Source organism: Coturnix japonica, chromosome 7 (assembly GCF_054131305.1).
Source record: "Coturnix japonica strain WE chromosome 7, WE-NBRP24, whole genome shotgun sequence".
Lineage (NCBI taxonomy): Eukaryota > Metazoa > Chordata > Aves > Galliformes > Phasianidae > Coturnix > Coturnix japonica.
This window is the reverse complement of record NC_140669.1, coordinates 31,491,395-31,515,250: the sequence shown is the minus strand read 5'-3', so window position 1 is coordinate 31,515,250 and position 23,856 is coordinate 31,491,395. Positions and strand designations below refer to the sequence as shown.

General features: G+C 44.9%; 1 protein-coding gene across 9 annotated transcripts in view; it reads left to right on the top strand.

Moving 5' to 3' along the window:
• ANKRD44 (ankyrin repeat domain 44) overlaps positions 1-23,856 on the top strand; it is an 82,777-nt gene that overhangs the window by 3,102 nt on the left and 55,819 nt on the right. The window lies entirely within an intron of this gene.

The window sequence follows — 23,856 nt, the reverse complement described above, 5'->3', positions numbered from 1 at the left end:
AGGGGTTGAAGCCTATGATGGTACCAGCAAAACACTGTTTTGCTCAGTGTGTTCTTTGGTTGCTTGACATGTTGTGGGTGAAGAGGAGAGAACAAAGGCCTGAAATACCCTGCATTGTCTTTGTGCTTCCAGCTGCCTTAATTCACTTGCCAGTGCAACTCTCGGCATTTATTTCCAATTTAAAATCAAGAGAGGGACTTATTTAGTCATTGACTCCAGGAAGGTGGCCAAAAAACCCCAGCAGCCACGTGGCTACAGTGCCGGAGCCCATAAGCATCCTTTCTACCAGTGGTGTACATAGGTGAGCTGCCTGGTGGTGAGTGCCATGTGCTTCCCATGGCTGAGTTCAGGCTGAGGACACAGCAGTGGCAATGAGAATACAGCCCTAAGTGCTACTTTCCATAGGGAATCGCTGGCTGCTCTGCCTCTCTGTGTACTGTGCCAGTGCTGCTTGTGCTGCGTGGGCTGGAGCTGATCTTATGGTGTTGCAAGAGGGGAAACAAACGGTGGCATGCAGTTTCATAGCATGGTGTTAGCAAACAGCGTGTTTAGACATCGGCTCTGTAGCCTGTGAAATAGGCATTGGTGCTGTGTAAGAGAAAATGCTCTCTAAGGAAATGGTTTCTAGGTCACCTGGGAAGTAAAGGTTTATTCTGGCTGTTGGCAGTGGGCGGCTAAGCTTGTCATGGGCTTAGCGTCGTGTGTTGGCACTGCGAGTGGTAAAAATGAGATCAGCCTTTTGTGTGGCAGTGCCACTTGTTTAGATCAAGCAGCCTGGCAGTGTGGGGCTGTGTGACGCTTGCCTGCTGTGCACATTAAGGCTGGCTGCGGTCTGAGGAATGGAGGTAGCTTCTCAAACAGCAAAGCTGCTGGCAGTGGATGGGGTGGTGCTCCTGGGCATGTTCACACAAGGTCTGTTTCACGTCAGGCTGAAACTGGGTAGCCTTCTTGCTATGTTCTATGTCAGTATTTGTATATGTGTAATTAGCTTCTAGGTAGAAGAAGTATTAATTCTGCTGGGCAGTGGGAGCAAATAGAGCTGAGTAGATTTGTCCTCCGTAGATAAGGTACGACTCATGGCCATGTAGACCAGAGACATACCAGAACTGCCTGGAAGTGGAGCTGGGAATGGCAGTAACGGGTGCCCCTTGCAGGTGGGATGCGGGTGAGGCTGCACAGAGGAGCTGCTCGCTGCCACTCGCTGCTTTGCTGTCACTCTTATGGCAGAGCCCTTCTGGCTTCTCCAGCCCTTAGGAGTAGCTTATCTCAGCATTGTGACTGTTGTGTTTCACTATGGGGTTTCACTTTGTTAACGCTGTGAGCAGGTCTTTGCTGCAAGCTCTGTGCTCTGAGGCTAGCCCTGGAGTTAAGGATCCCAGAAGGAACAAAGCACTTTAAGCGTCTTTTTAATCATCCCTGCTTCCCCAAGGCAAAGTTACATCATTTGCTGCGATCTAATCTTAGTTGCACTTGGAAGTGAACACAAACAGCTTCCCCCAGACAGTTGTTCTGGGTGGATATTTTGGTGTGGGTGCCTGTTGCATAGAAGATCACTTGCTAGTCCGTCTTAATGCACCGTGCAAGTGGGATAACTGCTGGCTAATGATAGCAAAAGTGCCCTTTTGGCAGCTATCTGAGCTCAGGAAGCCCCCATCCCGCATCATTTTCAGAGAGGAGGCTCTTCCCAAGGAATAAAACAGTACATTCCTGGGTGTTTAGAGAAGAGCATTCCAGTGGTAAGTTTTATGGTGCGGGACTTAAAATATTTCACGTTCATTAGCAAACAAGTACCAATTAATTTTACATTATGATGCTTAAAGAGTAGACTGCAAGGAATGGTATTTAGCTGCGGCTGTTTGGCAATTATGACCTTGTATATAATAACAGGCTGAATAAATTCTTGATGTGAGAGCTCACCATTAATCAACACAGAGTTAATTAACTGTGTTGCTCGCACAGGAAGCGCTGCACAGAGCTGTCTGGCTCTCTGGAGTGCCACAGGCTGATATGTTTGATTGGTCTGAGACCCAGTGTGTTTCCCCTCAAAGCTCAAAGCTGCTGCAGAAGGGAGCAGTGATGCTGTGGGAGCAGGCTCTGTATTGAGCACTTGGGCAGGTCCTCGTGTGGCACCTTGGTGCTGTGGCTTTCCATCCCTTCCATCAAGAGCCTGGAAGCCAGCCCTTGGAGGAGTACTGAGTATTGGAGATGTAAAGGGGGTTTTTCAACAGATTAATCCTACATGGCTGTCTGGGAATCTAGGAATCAAGGCAGTAATTAGAAGTTATACCCATCTGCTCTCATTTGCACTTCATATAGGATTTTTTATCTTGTCTTTTTCTTTAATTTGAGAGGTAGCCCCCGAAGTAGGAAATGAAAGATGTTCAGCACATCTTCAAAGAGAAAATCATTCCATCTCTATGTCCTGCCCCTCTGCGCTCCAAATAAATCGTGTCATTTCCTGAGCATAGGATGCTTAGAGGTGTGAAATTGGCTCTGCATTTCAGAGTGACGCTGGCCGTCGTTTTGGTGGCTTGCTTTATTGTTGGCTCAATCTGAATGCTACCTTATGCTGCTTTCTGCCTCGCCGTGGCTTAAAATACACTGCCTATTAAAGGCTGCTTTTACTGGTAGAACATTTTCATGGCTGGGAAACTTCAAAGGTTTTTTTTCCTGCTCTTTACATTTGTGTATAATGTTTGCTGGCTTTGAGTAGCAAAGTGTTTCACTTGCCTCCTCTGTCTACAGAGTCAAATGGTTTCCCCATATCCATCGTCATTTATGAAGCGTAATGGGATGCCCCTGACAGCTCCTGATGGTGAAGTAATTGTGGGCTCTGGGAGCGGAGAAGGAAGGATGGGGTGGGGGAGGAGAGGGGAAGGTGTTTCCCTGTCAGGTCTTGGGGCAGAGGGAGGAAGTGGTGATTCAGCCAAGCTTTGCTCCCCTGCAAGCAGACTTTCTTCCCTCAGCCATACAGCTTCTGCATTTGGTATAGAGAGAGGCAGTAGTTAAGTTGGAAAATAGTGTGTTTTTTTCCTTCCCAATCAGAGAAGCAGCAGTGAACTGATCCCTCCCAATATTAGCCCCATCATGCATCTCATGGCTGTAGACTGGTGCTCCCACCAGCCCTTCCTGCCTGCTCAGCAACTGCTTTGCGTGGGCACCCAGCACTTCCCCATATTCAGACTTCTCGCACCCAATGTTGTGTCACAGAGGACATTTAAAGGTCAGACTTTCTCCTCCATTTCCTCCTACCCAGTTTGTGTTCAGCAGAGCCTTCTCCTTTCTTGTCATTGCCACAGGGTCTGCAGTGCTCTGGAGCTCAGCGGTGAATAATCCTATATAGTCTGTGGGGTGTTGCTACCCCCTTCATTCTGGGCTGTAGGAAAGCCAGGCTGGTCTCATCCTAACAGCATCTGTAGACTGGAGGTGGTGGCAGCAGAGTCAATAGTTGCCCAGATAGTTTTGGGTACAGTGTGTCATTTGTGACTCTTAATTTCACACCTATTTTATAAATAGGGCTTTTCCTCATTCTTTTTGGCCTTAAACTCTCAATGTCTCTTGTTTATTTTACTAAGCAAAATGGAAGTGATTTCATAGGCATACCAGATGTAAGCTGAGGACAGTGACAAATGATGTGGAAGGTTGTGTGAATGGATGGGCGCGGGCAGAAAAGGTTCAAGAAGGATGAAAATGGCCACAGTAATGTGAATCTTTGTGAAGAGTCTGTGGAGGATAAGGAGAGCCCAGGACTCAAGACAGACAAACATTATGCCCTATAAAAAGGAGGAAGTGAGGAACCAGGGGATTAGAGACTGTAATGCCAACATTGTGAAGTGCACAAAGCAAATTGTTAAGCAGCAGATTCATAAGCATCCAGAGGATGTTAAGGTAATTAAAAAACAGAACCACAAACAACAGGGAAACAAATGTCTCAGTGAAGGACCTAGATCTTTACTTTTGGTTGTGGTTTTGTTTGCAAAGCCTCAGAGTAACTGGAGGACAGGCATTATTTCAGATCCTGGTTCCCCATACGTTGGTGACATTGGAACTTCCTTGTATTAAATGGCTTCCAGCCTTTTTGATAGTGTGAGAGGAGGAGGAGGTGAGAGCGTGACATTGGGAAGTCATAATGTTTCTTATTTCTGTGAGTTTCTGCGATGGGGAATGTGAGGAATTGTGTGAAGAGATGTCTCTGCTCTTGGTTTTCTTATCTGCACGTGGAACGAGACTTTGTGCACCCTTAATGAAACCTCATGTTGTGTTCATGACACCAACAGCAGCCCTGTAAAGGCCCAGACTTTTGCTTACTACTGTAGCCAAAAAGAGGATAATGTGGGACTGTAAGTGCTTGTCTTGTTCCTCCTAGATGCGTGGTGGGATGGGCTGGCCCCTGGCTGGTTTTCTGCTGTTTTTAAGGTATGAAGCTGATGTCAACCCTTTTTCTCTTCCTCACTTGCATTCCTTAGCCTTTCCTTGCAGTCATTGAGAAGCATGCTCTGCTTTCAGCCTGTGATACAGCTTTCTGATCAAGCTGTGACGTAGCTGTGGTAAGCGTAGTGATACATGAAGATGCTTTTGGCACAAGTAGGAATTGGAGGATTCTGTTGCCAAGGCAGACGGTTCCAGTTTCAACATGCAGCGAGAGAAAAATATGCCATTGTCTGGTTTAATGGAAGCTGTAAAACGAAGGGGGAATAAATGCACTCTAGACATATCCTTGTAAATATGTCAAGAATGCAGCAGTGCCTAAATCTACCCTGCATTATAAGGTAACAGTGGCTTTAAGATACCGGTTCTTCTATTCAGAAACATTTTTTAATCCTTAAATGGTGCACTATGGATGTTTTCTTGCATGCCAGTACAAATATTTCCAGCATGTTACGAGACAGATGAATGAGCGGAAGGGAGAGAGATAAACTGAGGGATGTTTTCTGATCACAAGTGTTCTTTTTATCAGCTAGGAAAGCTGCTTGTTCAGAACATTTGGGTTGCTGCTGGTGTAACAGAAGGATGAGTGAGTGGAAGGTTTAATGTCAGGTGACACGGGTCTGTTAGCATCAGAACACTCGTATAAAGCAGACATCTTTTTGTTTTCCTAGTGACTTTCTAGTGGTGTAGCTTTGTGCATTGTAATGCTTATTATTTAATCAGAAATTGGAATGCTTGAGTCTTCTGGTTGCAACAGGACACGTCAGAGTTTCTGCTGCTTACATGGGTCTTAAGAGTTTGATATATTTGTTATCTTTTTACCTTTGTAATAAATTCCAGCTGAGAGGAATAGTGATCTAAAAGTGAAGAGGAGATAAAATCTACTCACAGCATATCTGAGCCTATTACCTAAGTGCTTATGGGTGAACAGAATGAAGCTGAATCTTGAGAAGAAATGGACAAGTTAGATGAGCTTGTGAAAGTAACAGCAGGGAATGGGATTTGTACATACCTTCAGTTCCTAGGACTGTCTGTTTTATGGCAGGCAAAGCCTTCGTGATAAGGCAGGTGTTCTCTGTGGCTGATTCTGGTTCAGCCTTTGAACTCCGTGCTCTAAATCCACACTTGGAAGCATTACTTTTACTGTGGCAGGTTGGCTGGGTCTCACAGCTGTATTGATGTGTTCGCGCTGACATCTGGGCGACTGATCTCTTTTTCATTCCAATCAATTCTGAATGGAGCCTCTGCAGTTGTTTGTTCCACATGGGAACGTCTGGGGGACCAAAGAGGAGAGTAGAAACAATGAGAGCAGAAGCGCTGCAGTGCTTCCCTTGGGAGGAGCAACTCGAACATCGTGCTTAGAGCATTTCCCTTCTCAAATGTTGAGTATTTTCTTTTAAGGAGGGCTGTGGTGCTCTGGTATCAAAGTGTCAGCGTTGCTTCCTCCTCGTGAGTGTAATAGAAGAGTCCCAGCTGGTGTTACAAAGACGTAGGTCTGTGCATAGCCACAGTTCTCTACTGCTCAGAGGCCCCTGCTGCAAACCTTTGGTTAACCCACTGTTTAGGAGTGTGATGGTTTTCCCTTTCACTCTACTTTTCCAGAGCATACAAAGGGAGGATGCACCACTTACTGTTACCGGAGTTTGCATCTTCCATAAAACCTCTGTGCCTCTGCTCCCACTTCAGCCTGGCTAATGTATTGAATTCTGCTTGTCAATCCTGTGACACGCTCTCCCACTTAGCAGAGTACTTGAGACCCTTTGGCTGACTGATTTTCCCCTTCCTGAACTGTGTCTCGCTTCTTTTTAAGCCACCCACAGTCTGTCTCTGAACGTGTCTTGTAATTACTTTCATCTGTTCTTTCTTTTTGATATATTTTTCCTGCTTTTGTCTCGTCTTTTCAAATTACTGCATGGTACTTGTTCTGCCAGCTGAGATTTTGCTTGACTTGCACTCTCAGCAGTGCTGCTGCCTTTATGGGTTTGCATAAAGGAAGAGCCCAATGTAGGTAGCTGAGCAATATATATTTGTAAGTTTATAATATATTTTAGACAAATGTGTAGTATTTACAGAACTAAGAAATGATTTACAAACTCTTTATTCTGCACGTTTCTCCTGTGTGGGCTTTTACATCAGGATCCTTTTGGAGAGCTGCAGTAGTGATAGTGCTGTGGTTTCCATGTGTCACATCTCTCATAGTCTTTGGGCCCTTGTATGGAAAACATTAACACACCAGACCAGCAGGACTGGTTTGCTTTAGGGGCGCTCATGAGCTCCTTATCCCAAAGAATGGGGTTTAAGGGAGTACTGATCAGGGAGTTGGACTAGGTGACCTTTTAAGGTCCCTTTCAACTTAAATGACTCTATGATTCTATGGTCTTACTCATTGCTGTTCTCTGGTGTGTGAGGGTGAAGGCTGTGGGAGGGCTGGGCGTGCTGTATGGGGCCATCTGTTTCCCAGGTCTGCCATGAACTCCCTGTGTATGTGCTGTTATTCCGCAGTATGTTTGTGCAGTATGTGCAGGTTCAGGCTAGCATAAGAAATGCATTTATCTTCTGCTGGCAGAAACAGCAGCCCTGTAGCACCGACATGAAATACATTTGTTTGCTTGTAGGGTAAATAGAAGTCTCTCTCCTGCAGTTGTTAACCAGTTTGTTTGAACATGGTTTACTTCTTACCATTAACCTTTCATTAAATGGCCAATATGAAACCTTTCTGGGTTTACCTTGGTGGTCAGTGACAATAGTGATAAATACTGTTACTGGAATGGAAAATGGAGGAGTATCAGATGGCTTAGGCATTCACTCTGACATATTGCATTAATGTGAGCCGTTTGCGTCTGTTTATCATCCTCCTGGGGATCTGCACCATTAGGTAAGGTGCATTTGGGAGGGAAAGGGGGAAAGGTGTTGCTTTGGTCAGTGTTCTGTGTGATACAGGATTAAGGATGGTGTTATTTCTGTTCTGGTTGTTTGCTGGGATGGCAGCATTGTTAGCTTGAGTAATTGTTTTAGTAGTTATTTGATATGGTATTACTTGCTTTCTGTCCTAATCTTTTACATGGTGTTTTCAATTGTTAGGTGACTGTCCTTTTTACACCTCACCGTGTGTATAATCTCTTGGACCTGTTACTTGGCAATCCCTGTGAATGATTTAATTCCAGTACCGGTGTGTTTGACAGTGGTAACAAATAAATGCCTCGTGTTGAGGAAAACAGGAGGAGAACAGACACACCTACTGTCCTTTCCTTTCTGTGCCCCTGGTTAAAAGCTTGGAGTTGTTCCTTTTGGTATATGATTATAAGCTTTAATTTAATCCACTGGCAATGTGACTAAAAAGAGAGATCTCTTTTCCTCCCTATTGGGCTCAGAACTTCAACCAATTTAATATGCGTAGTTTTTTTTCTACCATCCTTTTTAATGTCCAAGAACCCCTGATCCATGAAATCAGATCTGTGTGGCTATTCCTGGGTTACCAGCATTACCTAATTTTCTGTGACAAACTTCAGTAATGCAATATGCTGGAGGTTTTTTGTTGCCTTTGTTCAGCTTGAAGCAATTGGAGTCGTGCAGACTTGCCACGCTGCTTGGCATTCTGGCCTAGCTGCTCATTGAGGTGACTGTCACCTGTGTTTCTGGATGAGCAGGTGCAGATTAATTGGCTTCTAGAGAAGGCAGAGCAGCATTGCCCTGCAAAGGAAGCAAGCTGAATCACACACCTCGCAGCCTGATGGCTTCCTTTTTGTACAGGCTTGACAATATTGTAATAGAGATTAACGTGTTTGTGTTCCTGGTTTGGATGGCTGACTTGGGACTCCTGGGTTCCTGTATATGCAGCCTGTGACAAAGGCAGTGCTAGGTGAAGATGTGGAGCAGAAATGCTAGAAAAGTCTAATTCTTGCAAAATGAGCTGGCATCAGTGAATGTTTCAAGTCACATCAGCAAGTGCCCGCTTCCCCTTTTGTGACTGCAGCAGACATGAAGCTACGGTACAAGTGTGTATCTGGGAGCTGAAGTTTGGGTTGGGAAGTGCTATGTAAGGAAACTCCTGGTGGGAAGGTGGCCACTTGATGCAGGGAGCACCAGGCGAGTCGACCATTGAGCCCTCTGTGGCTTTACCTTTGAAGGTGTGCAAAGTGATGGCATGTGTAAGTTCAGGTAGAGCAAAGTGGGTGCTCTAAATGTGATACTCCCTCCTTCCATGCCTTAGTGATGATCTCATTCCCCTGTGCAGAGAAATGGAGCGTTGTTATAAACAGGAAATATTATCAAAACAAATTAACTGCACCCACCCGCCCTTTGAGCTTCAATTATATCCCAAGAACTTGGTTGAACAAAATAGACTGTGCTTGTGGACAAGCACAGGGCTCTGATTATATCCCTGTATTAAAAAGGGGTTGTAATAACATGAGAGAAAATCACAAGTTCCGCAGGAAAAACTGGAAGAGATCCAGTTCTAAACTTGGCAGGTTTTCTTACATAATTGAAGGCCTGGGAGGTCAGTCTGTGCCACGCTATGGTTTAACTTAATTTATATAATTAAAGCGGCTTCCGTCTCCTTCCCCCCAAATAAATGTGGCAAAATGCTGCTCTCTCTTCAGCGCAGGAAATAATGAGAGTTATCAGCTGTGACTATGAATTACCTGGTGAGCTCTGCATCAGTGAGGGAGATAACATCTCTGTGAGTCTCTTATCCGCATTCATTAGGGCTCATTAGATAACAATAACATTGCCCAAATAGTATTTATGCTGAAGCATGCTTGTTTGTTTCCAGGAGGAAGAGAGATAAAATAAAAATAGAAATCCTTTCCAGTAGCTCTTTAAAAGATCCTTTCTGCTAAGTGTAGCTGTAAGGGCATTTAACTTTGCATGGCGGCTGGCGTGCAGTGCCCTGCCTTGCCTGGTGCAGCTCATATATGACTGATGATCTCTGCTCATTAGCAGAGCACCACCCTGAGCTGCAGGTAAGGCAGAGGAGTGGGGTTGACCTGGTGTCTTTATTGGAGCATGCTGCTGGTGTGCCTGAGCCCCTGCTGCAGGACACGGCCAGGTCTTCCCTGCCTCAGCCCTAATTGCAGCAGGTGGTGTCTCAGTAGAGGAAATCACTGGTAACCCCACTGCTGTGTGTCAGCCCTGTTTGTTCTCTGTTCATCCAGGCTGCTGCTGGGGATCCATCTGAGCCAGGCACTTGGGAAGTGCTGGGGTCGGATGCCCTGCAGAGCCAGTGACTGGCCCAGCCAGCTGTTGAATGTGTCTGCTGCTGCTCTTTAGAGTGAGCAATGCTCTCGTGGTTATGGAAGGTAGCACAGGCCTGTGTTCATGCATACTCATCCCAGCCTCCTAGCTCTTGGTACATGCACAAGCAAGAATTGACTTCTTATTGAAGTTTAGCAGGTGCATAGATGTTAAAAGCCTTTGATATAGTTAAGCGAAGCTGAAGTAAGTCCCCCAACATAATAAAACAACTCTAAATGTTGCAGTTAAATCTTCTTAGTGATGGTTGCCCGATATTTTAACTCTCAAGGCTGCCTTGACATGGTTTTAAGTTTGGATGCTGCTCTCCCACGCATTTGCTCACAGGTATTTGGCGGAAATACAAGAAAATGACAAGTCCTGCTCATTCCTGTTTAAATGCCAAACAACTCAATTCATGTCATGGCTGTTACTGTGAGCCTATTAGTCTGGGTCTTATGTGAGCTGTTATTCATATTTTTAATAATACTGTGTATTTTTAGTTGAAAAAGGCTTGATTTCAGAACAAAAGTTGGCTTTTACGTGCATATTTACTTCCTTTAACTGGAAAACTTGGGCTTTTGACTTGAGGCTCGATGTTTTCTGTTTGTGCGTAACCTCAGTGCTCGCTTCAAGGCACTCATGTAATTTACAGACTTGTGTCTCCTGGCACGTTATTAGGGCTTCTGTCTGCTCTGTTGAGATGAGCACACACAGCAGCTCAAGTCACTTCTCTGTTTTCCACCAGGAGCAAAATCTTTGCTGCCAGCAGAACCTGAGCTCTCGTGATCCCTTTCTTTCTTCTCTCTGCATCAGCCATGGTTCTTATTTCTTTTTAAGGTGTTGGTGGGTAAGAGCAGGTGTGTAACTGGCTGTTATGGTAGGACCTCTTTGTCCCTGCCCTCTTGGTGGTGTGTAATTCGTTCTTGAAATAATTCCGTTCTTAGCTTAGCAGTGAGCACTTATTAGCTGAAAACGTTGCCAATGCCTCAGGGAGCAATCCGAGAGAGCAGATTTTAAGGTGCTGAATGAAGCCTCATCACAGTGATCAGTTTAATGGAGCAGCCTAAGGACCAGTGAGGTGAAAGAGGATATGGCTGCAGGGAGGTATCTACTTCAGTAAGCAAGAAAGGAACCCTGAGCGCTCCCCAGTGCTGTCTTTCTTTGTGCCCTGCTCATGTCCTGGTGGGGAAAGCCCTTCTGGTCTTGGCTTTGCTCTACGGTGAGCTGTGAGGTAGCTGAAACCCAGACCACCACCTTGGGATCATGACATGGGAACTCAGCAGAGCAGTTGACCCGTCTCTGCATGCTGCCTGGCTTTTCAGTGGAAAAAGGGAATTGGTTTTGGCCTGGCCACATAGCAGATAGTAGCCTTGCAGTTCAGCTCCTCTTGGTGATATGCAGTCGTCCTTCAGGTGCTCGGTTTCCTCAGCCCAGCATAGAGAGCAGTAAGTCTGCTAGGCAGCATGTGGGCAGTGTTCAGAGCAGAAACTGCAGCAAAAACCTTTTCCATGGTGTGAGAATTCATTTTCCATGGCGTAAGAATTCAGAAAGCTTAAACTTATCTCCAGCAAAGGCTACAAAGATGCAGTTTCTTAAAATATGCTCCTCTAGCTTTGACTTAGGAAAGTGATTAATGCATATTGTTTAACATGGGAACTCATGCGCTTGCTGGCTTAGAAGAGTAATGAGGTCTTTTTATTGTTAAGATTTCATCTTGAAAAATGTGAAATAGAGATCTGTTACGTGAAGAGTTCATAGAAGACAAGTTGATCGCTTTGGGATTTCCTTAAAGAAGTTGGTCTTTCTCCTGACAGCTTCATACTGCTAAATAGCATCTCCACGTAGGCTGTGATGGAATCAAAGAGCTCTTTATTTTTGCCTCCCTCATGACCTCTGAGGAGGAAAACCAGAACGTTAACCTTTTCATGTGTTGGAAATTAGCAACTTTAAAAACCCGTGAATGTGATGCTGTGAATGTCTCTTCCCAGCTGGGTTCCTGTAGACCAGCTCATTTCACTGCTGTTTTCCAATAGCAAAAGTCAACTCTTGCTATTTATGATGCATTTTTTGGCTTATTGCTGTTGTGTGCTGTTTATCCGCACGCCTGATGTTTTAGGTGGAGGAAACACCCTTGCTTTTTTTTTTTTGCTCTGTGTAATAAAGTTACATTGATCTTAATTCACTTATTTTGGTTGTTGGAGACGTTTCTTTGCTATGCCAGCTCTGCTAAGGGATTTTGCAAGCATTTCTTTTGTATTCCCTGCTTATTGTCTGCTGAGCAGGGGTTCACCCTGCCATTACTCAATTAAAAACTCAAATCTTTACAGCAGCTTTTTGTTCCTCACGTGCATAAACCAAAAGAGAGGCAGACATTGAAATTCTCATATTATTTGAGCTTCTAAAGGAAAACAGAGCAAAGATGTGTGGAAGAGTGATGTAGTAGCAGAGCTCTGTGCACTTGGAAAACGCTTTAATAAGTGTTCACAAGTAGGCTATGTTATCTGTTAGGTAATCCTCAAGATAGTGTTTATTAACTTAATTAGCTGACAGAACAAGCAGTAGTTTTTCACCTAAGTGAAGCAGGATAAAGATTCACACTGCAGCTGTTGGCCACGGTGAAGTAAATTGCTTAACTCTCTTTTCTAGTTGTAGTTTCTTGGTGAACAGGACAGTGTCCATCACCCTTTAGTGTTCTGTGGTAGGCAAAGCCTGGAGTCAAATAGTTTATTTCATCTAAGTCTCCTTAGAGCTGTGAAGTTTTTAGTAGGACATCTACCTGTGCAGGAATTTATTCGGGACACTCTTTATCTTTTCCTGGTCTGTTTCTGTAGCTCAGATGGAAGGTAAGTGCTTTCAATATGTGAAAATGTTTGCAAATAGCTGTTTGATTTAGTGAAGAAATCTCTGATCAGAACTGATGGTCAAGCAGGGCTGAAATACATGGGTCATTTGTAAGGATGTAAGGAGCTGAACTGCTTGGGGTTGATAGTGTCCATGCAGGTTGAGGATTGGATTTACCCAGGAGCAATGCAATTCTTGCTCTTATAATTGGACACATCAAAATCATGATCTTTCTTTTCTTACATGCTAATATAGCATCATTTTCCAGTACTGGATTTTTTTTGGAGGGATGGAATTACCTAACGTGTAGTTGGTAATGGAAATTCCCATCCTCCTCCTTCCACCCCCTTGATGATGATGCTTTGTCACCTCCCTCCTCCAGCCAAGACATGTTGAAGAAGCCAGTAGGTTGAGGCAAAGGGATAACTGCAGTAAATGCCACTGTATTGCAGCATATCCTTCCTTGTTGCCAGCCAAGCTGTGCTGGCAGGAAGCAACATGAAGATGCTCAGAAGAAAACCCTTGCTGTAAGACATCTAATTTTGTCCCAGGTCTGAAGTGGATTCCTTTGAGAGGTGGTTATATGCTGTCATGTAGTAAGTGGTGGTGAAACATTTATGAGTGCGTCTTTCCTACTGCTGTTTTTCAAGAGCGGTGAAGTGATGGAGCTGCTCCCAAACCTGACGCTGAACATTGGCATGTTTTGTTTATCTTGAACACTTCAGTTGCTCTGTAAGGTTCAGCTGCATGAACTTCTGGAGACCCATATTCCCCTGGAGACCCAATGCTTGAATTCTTACCTGACACTAACATATCGTTCCTCCCAATGCTTTCCTGCTTTTTCACAGCAGGCCTCCAAGTTCTCCCTCAAAAACATCAAGAAGTTACCTTGTACTGCTACAGGAACTTTTCTTACTTTTTGTGCCTTTAAATGGAAGAAACTTGAAGCATTTAGCAAGGGTCTGTCTCAGTGAGTTTAATTGGGTTAATTTGGGAATATTTGGCCATTTGAGCAGGACGTGCTCCTCCCTTTGGTCTGAAGATGATGTGCTGTTGGGGAGGGCAGGCAGGGGAGGTGGCTGAGGTGACAACTCATATGGGTTGATAAGTTCCTGTCATTGATCTGATCCATCTTTGGCCTTCCGTCACCTCTCTTTTCCATGTAAGTGTTGTCGCTTGTTTTTTGCTGGTTCACGTTGTTGTGTCTCTGTCAATATGGAAAATCGATCTGCCTGCTTTGATAAAGGAAGCACCCTGCATTTGGGTTGGAGTCTAAATTAAGAAGACCTATTGATTTTTCTTGTTGTCCAGAGCTGATGAGGCAACTGCTTTTGTTTTGATGCAGAGCTTGTGGGAATGCTGACCTGTCACTGTGGATATTCCTGGGAATTTGTAGGCATGCAGATGGGCAGATTCACAAGTCAATACCAGTTATGAGTTTGCAGTCTACTGAATTGCCATGTGTTAATTGGACTGTAAGATGGGACAGAGCCCTCTTGCTTTTTTTCCCCCACTCGATGCTGAAATGTGGCTGCTGCGAAGTAATAGGGAAGCATGTGCAGAGGAGAAACTCCCCAGAGGAGTTTTGGTATTTCTGCATTAATTCCACTGCTGCAGTGAGACACACGGCTTGGTCCTTTTTTCTCTCGTTTCCTTCTCATATTCATTCATTCACTTCAGGCCTATAGGTCTTATTTTTGTCAGCACAGACTACACAATGTGACTCCGCTGTTTACAGGATTCCTATCTGCCGTGCCTTTTCATTATCTCATGGCTTTGCTTTGCTGCAGACTTCCGAAGCTATGAAGATGTATTGGCTTCTTTCTGCCTCAGCCCGTCTGTGTCCGTGATGTTTTGGAAGCAAGACCAATGTTTCCTGGAGCCTCTTTTATCTCTTGTTGTTCTGCCTCATGAAATATCCATCCTCTTTTATATTTGTATAAATGTTGGCTGTCTTATCCCATGAAATGTGCTGGCATTTATCCGTTAACCCACAGTTACTTACAAGATTTATCCCCTCCTTGCCTGCAGAGTTTAGTCTTGCTTTAAATGGGACTCATTTGGATGGCAGCCTCTCGCGCTGCCCCTCCAAAGCAAAGATTGCCAGCTCTCGTACTAACCTAAAATACAACTTTGGAACTAAGTGGTTTGAGTTGTCACTTACTTAGCACTATTTCCTGCCTTCTGATATGGTTGTGTTCATACATCTTGTGTTTTCAACTGCTTTCAGTGATACCTGATAGCAAAAACTTCCTCCAGGATACCTTTGCTTCTCAGCTCAGTGCTGACTGTCTTGCACTGGAAAGGACATTGCTTATGACTTTCAGGTGTAGTTCAAGAGCTGGATTAACTTTTCATACAACAGACTGACGAAGCCTAGAAGAATGCTGTGCTTGTAGGCCAAGGTTCACCCTGCTGTTTCTTCAGATGCTGCCTTTTAATTGGTCTTTCTCTGTATTTGGGAGAGATAGTTTAATATACTCTCTGAAAACTACATGACAGTTAAGTGTCCTGTGTGCCTTTATGCTTTTCCCTACTGGTTACATGTGGTAATTTTTCTTTTTAATTATTGTCCAAGTGTACTTGCAGATATTTTGCTATGCTAAAACATCCAGGCCCCAATCATGGAAAAGCAGCAGCAAAGGTTCTGTGTTGGTGCACCTTGGAGATGCGTCTTCCTTCTGCTCTGTGAGGTCAAGGCCTGTCTTTTGATATACACTGTGTAGTTCTGTTTTGCTCCAGAGTCTGGAGACACGCTTGCCCTAGTGATGCTTTTGTCTTGGCTGAAATGTTATCTGATGCAAGTGGTGCTCCTGTCTGCTGGGCTGTAACAGATACTTGCCTTCAGTACGATGCTGTTACCTGTTCTCATCTCCCTCTGGTGTCATCTGAGACACTGAGATCCTGTGCTTGAAAAGGGGGGAGAACCACCCCTTGGGGATCTTTCTTTTAGACAGACATGAGGAAAGGGCGTGGGAGAGACTGCTGTTTTAAGATCTGCGTTCTGTTTCTTAGACATTGTGCCTTTAAGGAAAAAAAAAAACTAAGCATTTCTGCCTGGTGTCTGTGTGAAATCGTGTTTACCCTACAGTGTTTATTAAACCTGAGTTAATTTTTCCTCCTTGCTCCTTGGCTCCAGGAGCTGTGCCAGCAGCGCTGTGTGACAGCTGGCAGCTCCAAGCGCCGGGCTGTGGGCCAGCTTCCCTGGGCTGCCTCACTGGTGGGCCAGGGGCTGCTGTGCTGCTGGGGGGCCTCAGCAGCCCTGGAGCGATGCTCTTGTTTAAATATAATAATTAGAAAGCCTTAATGATTCTCCCTGTCTCTCTCTCCTCCTTCCTGTCTGAAGGGCTCTTGAGATGAGGCAGTTAGCGTTGTGCTATCTCATGGCAGTCTCCGATCTTTCAAACAGAGAAGATGGCTGTGTGTGTTACCTTTACTTTCACAAGATAAGTGGGAATTGCTGCTGCTTCTCAGCCCGGAGGTGTTGTCATAAGGGCTGCCCTGGCTGAGGACAGTGGCGCGAGTTATTATTGCTGCTCCTCACAGCAAGGACGGCCGTGGCCTGATTGCCACCTAGCCTGTAGGAATGGGGCTGGCTCTTGGTTCAGGTCCCAGCGCTGCCTTGGCTTGGGTGTTCACAGACCTAGTTGGCAGGGAAACATCGCTATCTGTCACAGTCCTGGATGAGTCTGGGAGAAGTTCCATCTGTGCTGCCCACAGGTTACCAGGTGAGACCTGAGGGGTTGTCGGCCTTACATACCAGCATCTGTTGGTATCAAGAAGGTGTTCAGTAAGTGAGTGTGTCTGTCAGAGATGTCTGTGCTGCTGTAATTCCTCTGTTGCACATCTTTCAGTATCTCTGATGTTGCTGGCCAGGGCTCCTCTGCCTCAGCTATCCTACAGGATTCACCTGCAGACCTGTGAAAGCACCAAACCAAAACGTGAAACAAGAACAAGAGCTGCCCTTGACCCAGCAGTAAATCATTGGTCTAGGCTATGAAGCAGTCAGATTTTGAGGAGAAACACCATGCTCTTGGAAAGGCAGAAGTGGAAGTTTTTCCAATAGATAAAGTGTAGCTGCGCCAAGACCATTTCTAAGGGTTGGGGTAAACACCTACATGACGTGCATCCACATGTGAATGATATTTATGTAGTGTTCCATTTAATGTTCCTTTTTTAACGTGACATTGCAAGGCTGGGTGAGCCATTTGGGTTTGGTTCCTCTTTTTTGTTTTACTTCCTAGTACAGACGAAATTGTATCAGTAGTCCCAAATTACACCAGATTCAGTTCTGTTGTATTTTAGTTTGTTTGGTGAACCATGCAGACTAAAAGTAAATATAAAACCCCACAGATAACACCAATTTTGAAACCCCTTCCAAGCTTGGCTCCACCAGGAAGCTTTAGTTAAGCGGCCACATCAGCAGAACTGAAAGTGGGACATCATCTTCCCTCTCCCTTAGCTCGCTGGTTCAAACGGAAGAGGTTGTCCTGAGCTTCTTGCTAACTTTTAATATTCATCCAAGTATTACTCAGAGTAAATAAGAACTGTCAGTTCTCTTGGGGAAAAAAAGGTCTTGTTCTATGGCTCTCTTCTCAGCTGCTTTGCGTGCTTACTTGTTTCCTTTCAGAGCAATCTGATTAATTGAATCTGCCATGTAAGAGAATTGCACCAGTGTATAGCAGGAACGTGACTTCTTGAAAATGAGATGAATTTTGTCGGAACCATGCCCGGCCTTGGGCTATAACATCACCTAAGTGTGAGGTGCTTGTTTCCAGCTGAGAGACATGATTTGCGTTGGTCACAGTAAGCAGAAACAGCATTTTAGCTGTATTTCCTTGTTCACATTGTGCTTTTCTAAGGAATTAAGCTTTGTCTAGAGTGGAGTTTTCTACGAGGTCATGTTCTTTTCAGCAATACAAATGCTGATCCAGGTCAACAGGTAAGCCCAATGTGGCAGGCTTGTCTGTCATCAGTACAGACTGGGTGGAAGCTGGTGTTCTGATGGGGAGAAGCTTGGTGTCCTGTTATGTGTCCTTTGTGCCTCCCCAACTACTTTGTGAGAATGAATTTACAATGTTTAGGAAAATTCATTTTATGTGATACATTTTGTCCAGAGTCTTTGTCTCTGTGGAGGAGGAAACATCAGCTGACACTCAGGGTCGACTCTGACTTGTCTCTTCCTTTTGATGACTTCCATGCAGTACGTATGCTAGACATTTTCCCTTTGGGATTAAATTGTAAAGCCTGTTCAAGCTGAAGTTGAGCAGGTTGGGGTTTTTACTTTACCAAGCTGAAGCACAGCACTGTGTCACTTAACTCTACTGCTGCTATCTGGTCTCTCAGGCTGCTTTCTTTTCCTTTTATTCGCACCTCCTGTCCCCCGGCCTATTTAGGAGATCTCAAGAAAAGCAGAGAGTTGCTGAGACTGAAGAACCCAGGATAATGACAGGAAGAGGGTTGTTGTCCCAAAGCCCAGACAGCTCTGCACTATATTAGCAGACGTCTTCAAGCTTTCTCTCCTCAGAGTACTTGAGGAAATGTTTACAAGAAATCCGTCTATCGTTGGCATCCTTTTATGGCAGTTATTTATTTTTCAAGGCAATCGAATTGAACAAAATGTTGTTATTAAAGCGCTTGTTATAAAAGAGGAGGTTTTAAACCCGCTTTCTCTCGGACCCCAGTCTTCAAACATATTTCATGTTCCTGGCAGAAATATGTTTCCACTTTTGCAAAGCTGAGCTCTGAGAGCAAAGTGGAATTGCTTCATCTTTGTGTTGATGTCCAGAGCTTTAGCAGCGCTCCAGTGCAGGGCACAGCAAGCACTTTGCACTGTAGTTTTTCTCATGCGCTAAATTTAAGTGGCTTCAACCCTTGCAGGAGAGGATGTATACTGATATGGGGCAAAATATATGAGTTCCAATGGGCGTACTCTGACAGACTGCAGTATGAGGAATTCTTCCCTCTCTGCTGCATGTTTTCAGGGCTGTCATGCTTTCCTTGACCATTTTACTGGTGGGTTTTGTCCCATGACCAGTGGGAGCAAAAGAGCAAAACACATATATGTGTTCAGACCTCTGGAGCAGAGGCAGAACCTGAATTTTTTCAAGTCCCAGGGAGCTGAAGTGAGGTGATACCCAGAACAGCCTCAGTGGTGGGTGACTGTCTCAGTGTGCTCCAGGCTTCCAGGTTAAGGTGGCAGGCAATGCACTCCATGCAGCAAGTCCTGAGGGGCAGACAGGCAGTCTGAATTGCAGTCATGCATTCTTCAGGCAAGGCAGAGGACGTTGATGGATAAGAAAAACATTTCAGGGTTTCTTAAAAAGGAAACTTATCTAAAAACAACAACAACGATAAACCAAAAAATAACAGTAAACGTTGTATGTTTCCAGCAGATTTATGTGGCGTCACATTTTAATGTTGAAAGATTACTTGATAGTAAATAAAACATAATTAAAATGCTGAAAAAGCAGAAATAATCGGTGCTTTCTGAAGTGAAGCAGCTCCCTCCTGCCTGGTTTAGAAGGAGACTTCATCCATAGACAGGGTTTGATGAACAACACGTCTTTACATGATTCGGGAAAAGGAGCAGTTAGAAGTTGATTCTGCTCACAGTAAGCGAGAGCTCTACAAAGACTGATGGTGCCCATTAAAAATGAGTCATTTCTGCAGGAGAAAAAAAACGGCCTCACTGGGAGCGACAGCAAAGAAAATGAGGTGCAGGAAATGAGAGTGCAAATTAGACAAAACTGGGTGAGAAAATACGCATACTGTGAAACCAAAGCAAGGAGGAGGTGCCCTGGAATCGATATTTCGCTTCTATTGCGTCTTATTGAAGAATGAATGGGTCCCTGAGAGTCTCTGTAGGGATCATCCTTGTGATTCTATGATGCTCTGCTGATGTAAATTCCTTTTTTTGGGTGGAACTGGAGGTACAGAGGGAAGCACGATGATTTTTTCTGTCTTGTCTTTCTGTTTGCTCTGTGCTAATTCCCATGAAGCCTGAGCATGAATGCTGGTAATTAACTGGGCAACTAACTCGTTGCAGTGGGCAGGTTGTCTTCCTTGGAACTTGGCTTAGGGCTGTGCATAACTGCGCCCATCCAGTCTGCATGGAGCCTGGCTGGAGGCTGATGGGACATCCGGCTGTGATTGCTTCCCCCTTATCTCTGTCAAGCACTGCTCAGCGGGCTTGGAGCACGGGGTGACCAGCTTCTGTTCTCTTCCTGCAGCAAGCAGAACGAAGCTGGAGTCAGCCCCCGGCGTGCGCTCAGTCATTGCCTCCTACCAGGACAAGCTGTGCCATGCGGTGCTTCTGTCATCTCAGCTGGGCTGGGCTGCTGGAGTCAGACTCAGCCATTTAGAAATGGCCTTTGATTTCTTCTTGCTTCACACAAACCTGCCTGAAGTATTTCCTGAGGCTTCTCTTGCAAACTGTGTCAGAGCAGCAGGTTGGGTGGTGACATCTCTGTCTGCAGGGTTGAAACGTAGCACGGTGACACTGCAGCATCTTTCTAAGATGCCCTCGGTTAGAAATGTCTTGCTTTTGGTGTGCTTAGCGCCATTCAAATATTTGATGTCGCTCAGTGTGTTGTGGTTAAGGAGTGTTTTACAGTGAGAAATGCTAAAGTGCCTTCTAGGACTCAAACAGCTTTGGGGACCAGGAAACTGGCATTAGATGCATCAGAAATGTATCCCCTCCGTGATCTGTGTGCTGCTATGGCATGGAAGGAGATGAAAGATTTCCTGTTTCACTCTGCTCTTACTGCTTTATGCATTTGACCTACTGCGTTTGACAGAATATCCAACTTTGAAGTCTGATTTAGTTTATACGTGAGGCCAGTGAAGATCCCGACTGCCCTTGTGGGGACATCCATGCAGAGGCAGGGGGCTGCAGGACCAGCATCGTGCTGGCTTAGGCCTGTTTGGGTGCAAGCTCTGTGCTGTAGCCTCAGGTCTGGGGTGGCAGAGGGCAGCTTTCCAGCTCAACTTTCAGTTTAATTTGGGTCATTTTGGAACTGCTGGATCTGTCACCATCAGATCTTACATGCTTGGCAGATCTTGAGCTGGTTCCTGAACCGCAGCCAATTTGGAAAGCATTTCAATTTCCATTTCATTTGTTTGGCCTGGCTACCTCGTGCTGCATTCATCAGCAAAGGCTGATTTTTACATTCTTGATTCTTTCTTCCTGTCAGCTTTAGCAATTCAGCTGATGATCAATGTGAGTATATTAGGATATGTTGAATCAAGCTAATCTGTTCCAGATTCGAAACAGAGGTACAAGATGTGCTTGTGCTGCTGAGCAGAGGAAGAGACAAGATGTTGTTACTGACTGATCTGTGTGCTCACGTGTTGTTAGTGGAAACAACACCGTAATTGGCCTCAGGAGACAAACATGGTTAATTTGTATTTTATACTAGCTGGGCAGAAGGTGAATGTGGGACATGAAAACCTGTGGAGGATTCTATCACTTTACAAAAATGGTGATAGTTGGTGACAGTGCAAGTGCACAGTGAGCTCCACGGCCCTCCAAGAGAAATCAGGGGACATAAACACTCGTGTTTGATTACTTTGAATAGTGTTTGATGCACGCTAAGTAGGATAAAGTTAGTTGGGGGGTTTGCTGGGAGTGCATACAAGCTGGGCAGCTGGGATGGTGTGTGGGTGCAGCGGGGCAAGCTGCCTTGCAGGGGGCATTAGGGGTGATCTGCAGTGCAGGAGGGAGTCACCTGAACACAAGATGTGACTGCCTCTGGAGTGCTTGTAGCCACTTGTAGTTCAGAAGTATCTGCGCAGTTCTTAAGGCACGCTCTGCTTCGTAGCTGTCTTCTTGGTGTGTGTGCATTTGTTAATATAAAACAGACGTGGCTAACCTGCAGCTGCCCTAAGCATTTTGAGTAAGATCTTACAGGATCAGATGTCACTTTACAGTGCTCTAAATCAAAGAAATGAAAAGGCTTATATTAGAGTTCATGATGAGTATCAAGGCAGGCTGAAGCGTATCAGATGCAGCACCCATGTGTAGATGCAGGCGTTGCTGCTCCTGTGGTTGTGCAGAGCTGTGCTTACCTCACCAAGGAGGATGGTAGCTAGTGGTTTCATAGCTGCAGAGCTGGAAGGAGATAAGCTTGCAGTGTTTCCGTTTCACCCCTTTTCATTTTTTTTCTTGCTGTTGTTACTGATACAGTAGGGTGAAGGAAGGCAGGATGTCAGCGGTCCCCAGAGGACGTGGGGCCCCCACTGTGGGTATGGGGGGAAGGCCAAAGCCAGCAAGTGTCTGGTTGTTCCCCAGAGGATTCTCCCCCGCACACAGGGTTGTTTTTAGTTGGTATCGTGTGCTTTGTAAGCTGTTACGCAATAGGCACTTTGTATCAAGACAGAATCCTAAGAAACTTAGAAATAGAATCAAAAGGGCAAGAAAAAGTGAGGATACCATTAGATCAATTATCTTCAAGCCAGTCTCATTGGGCTGTTTGCAGCAGGCTAAAATGGGAAATGAATGTTGGCGAATCGAACAAATGTTATTCTCCTATATTTATATTTGTCTCCTTTAAAAAACGCTTTCTTGTTTTAACTAGTCTGTGGCATGCTGGGTCTTTGTCTCCATTTGATTAATGTGACTTCAAAATGGCATTTATTAACTAATTTTCCAGTATGATCTACAAGAACTTAAAAAAAACACAACCCTGAAACAACAACAGCAAAAGACAACAACGTGAAGGATCCTCACATTGATGCCAGTGAACAATCTTCAGTAATAAGAATGAGGGAAAGGCCATTGAGCGAGCACATTTAAACTTACTTAGCTTTCTTCCTTTTTAGAAGTGATCTAAATTTAACATGCCCGGAGTTATTTTGGTGCCTTAACTGATAAGTCTAACAGCACATTGTCCACTGGCAGCATATTCCGTGTGCAGAAGAATTTCAGGATTCCAGGAACGGCAGGATGTAACCTTTCCTTCACCTGGAAACATAAGCAATTCATGGGGCAGCTGATAGACATCGTAATGAAAAATGGGAGGGAGCCAGGAGCTGGAGCCAAGGCAGCAGCTTTCAATAGGCCTGCCAGGAGACTTGCTTTGCACTGCCCGCGCTGATGTGTCAGAGGTGCTATGAGCAGAAACACTGGGCTCGGTCTTGCAGTGCATGTGGAGAAGCAGTCTCAATCTTTCCCTTTTTCATTGGCTAAATATATGTTACAGTTTCAGCTGTCTCAATATATGGTAGCACTGTGCCCCATTGCTTTATGGTTTCCTTTTCACTCCTGGGCAGTGTCTGGATCGTCCTAAAATCTGCAGATCTAGGGACACAAAAATGAGGTAAAGAGAGGCCAAGTTTGAGATGGTTTGGAGAGAGTGATCAGAGAAGGGGGTAGAGGGAGGCAATGAGAGGTTGTGGGGAGGCAATGAGAGGTTGTGGGGAGGCAGGGGTGCAAAGGATTTTGGTTGCATGCTTATGGGAAAGGGAATGAAGTTTACTCTGGTTTGCACATCTCTCACTAAATGATCGATCGACGTCACTTTTAATTATCGACTCAGCTCTATGTCTGGGTGGAGGTGCAGTGTGCTGTGGTTGGTCTCACTGTGTTGCTTTGCCAGCTGAGGAAATACAGATACACCCAAGTGCTCAGTTCAGTAAGATGCTTTAATGCCGTTAGAGCAAGCTAGGGGTCAATATATGACTTCTTTTCACTCAGAGGAATGAAGAATAGTTGTGTCAAACATGCATAGAAAGAGACTATCCTCGACCCGTCTGCCTCCTGCTCCTGGCAAAATGAGAATTGGCCTAAATGAGTCTTGAAAAGTCCTTGTTAGTGAGTCAGGGTACCCAGAGTCGAGACAAAATAGTTGATGGATGTCACAGTTACTTGACAAAATAGTATCTGGTTTAGGAAGCTGGGAGCTTCATCGGCTGCTCTGACAGTAACTAAAATGCTGCGTGAGACAGCCTGTGCAGTGCTGTGCTCATCTCATCTGGGGCTGTGGAACCTGGGAGTGCAGCACACTGATAGTCTGCTGTTGTGTGTGCTGTCCGTGGGATGTCTGGAGGATAATGAGGAGTAATGGGGAGGGTTATTTTTGTTAGCTGCTGGTGTGTATTTTCAGAAAAACAAATGTGAACCCTCCAGCTAAAACTCTCTTGAAGAATGTGAAGGCTCTGGAGAGCTGAGCTGATGAGACAGCTGTTTGTCACTCCGTGTACCCTTATTTAATTCTTGTAATAGAGACACATAAGCTATGCTATGCTTGCTTTCTGTTTGCTCTCCAACTCAAGTGCTTACCAGCTTCTGAACTTGAAAATTGCTTAAGGAATGCATTCACGCTAATGGAAGAACCCACTGATGATGCTGTC